Genomic DNA, 2,002 nt, shown 5'->3' with positions numbered 1-2,002 from the left:
AGAGGAGGAAGTCTGGCTGAAGCAGAGGTGTAGGTTGGATGGTGGTTTAGTTAGCTCAGTGGTGAGGTTAGTGGATACAAAACATGCGTCAGTGATGTGGGAGGAGGAGGAGGAGCAGCGTACTAAGGACAGTAGTTACCACCTCCGTCTACAGCGGCAGGTCTTGGCATCAATCTGGTTGAGGTAGGCACTGTCCGTCTGTCTCTCTTACTGGGCAGCGCTAAGCCTCGCCCGTTGTTTATTGCCAACACTATCTTACTGCACCTGAGTACTCACCTATTTGTGTCTGTCGGATCAAGAATTTGTCCTTGGACCCCTAGCCTTTCTAGCCGCCGATGGTTTAAAGTAATAACACCTGTCTCATTATCATATCTACTTTTAATATGAGGAATAGAGTTCGCTTCCACAACCTTCTCCTTTAGTTCATCCCATTTTCCCACTACTCTTACGTTTTCTAACATATCTATGACCCATGTGATTCTTAAACTTCCACTCATACCTCCTTGTTCTGTTAGTATGCAATGTGAACACTTTCTCTTTTCCCACCCTATCAATCACCCTAAGTATTTTATACGTCTTCATCAGGTCTAGCCTCTCTCTTTTTTTTTTCTAGCGTCGTCATGTTCAGTTCTTTCAGTCGCTCTTCATATTCCATCCTTCGCAATTCTGGGACGAGCCTCGTCGCAACTTCTGAAACTTTTCCAGTTTCCTTATGTGTTTCTTCAGGTGAGGGCTCCATGATTGGGCGAAATACTCTAAGACTGGTCTCACGTAGGTAGTGTAAAGCGATCTAAATGACTCCATATTTAGGCTCCTGAATCATGCTCAGGCTGGGTTGTGGACACTCCATAGAAACTGGCATTCAGGACCTTACAGGTTTACTTACCGCTTCCTGTATATGCCCTTTCTGTTTTTTTATAGTATGGCCACCTGGTCGTTCATTGTCATTTTCCTCCTTATATGACTATAATTTTGGTTAATTTTTTTGCTATGATTGCAATATCGTTTTCGTAATTTCTTTCCGATAATCTCCTTATATTTATGTATTCGTTCCAGCTTTGCTCTCCATGTCTCCTCTCAGTCACATAGGTCTCATGAAGTCCAACCATTTATTCTCCCACGCCACATACTTTAAACACAAACACACACACACACACACACACACACACACACACACACACACACACACACACACACACACACACACACACACACACACACACACACACACTGGAGCGCAGGAGGGAGCGAGCCAGCCTGCAGTAAGCACATGGGGCGAATACCTGAGCTGTTTGCCAATGGCGCGGTCAACTGTGTCAGCAAACACTACACAGCTGCCAAGTGAAAGAAGCAGAGGTGCAGCTTTGAGGCGGGCACAAGAGTCAGGTGGGTATAGAGGCTGTGAGGCGCGGCAGAGCGCAGGAGAAGTGGGGTACGAGAGCAGAGGGACTAGAGCGGTATGCACGGCTGAAATACCACGACCACTGTGGAGTGTTGACCTGGAAGGAAATATATTCCAGCGTGTTGGTTTGTGGTTTACCAGGAGCAAGAGGCTCCACCCAGGCGTGGAGTGGTGAGTCTTGGGTCCTGGAGTGGTGAGTCTCTGGGTCCTGGAGTGGTGAGTCTCGTGGTCCTGGAGTGGTGAGTCTCTGGGTCCTGGAGTGGTGAGTTTCGTGGTCCTGGAGTGGTGAGTCTCTGGGTCTTGGAGTGGTGAGTCTCGTGGTCCTGGAGTGGTGAGTCTCTGGGTCTTGGAGTGGTGAGTCTCTGTGTCCTGGAGTGGTGAGTCTCTGTGTCCTGGAGTGGTGAGTCTCTGTGTCCTGGAGTGGTGAGTCTCTGTGTCCTGGAGTGGTGAGTCTCTGTGTCCTGGAGTGGTGAGTCTCTGTGTCCTGGAGTGGTGAGTCTCTGTGTCCTGGAGTGGTGAGTCTCTGTGTCCTGGAGTGGTGAGTCTCTGTGTCCTGGAGTGGTGAGTCTCTGGGTCCTGGAGTGGTGAGTCTCTGTGTCC

The sequence above is a fragment of the Procambarus clarkii genome, chromosome 39, assembly GCF_040958095.1.
Source record: "Procambarus clarkii isolate CNS0578487 chromosome 39, FALCON_Pclarkii_2.0, whole genome shotgun sequence".
Classification (NCBI taxonomy): domain Eukaryota; kingdom Metazoa; phylum Arthropoda; class Malacostraca; order Decapoda; family Cambaridae; genus Procambarus; species Procambarus clarkii.
This window is presented reverse-complemented; position numbering follows the sequence as displayed.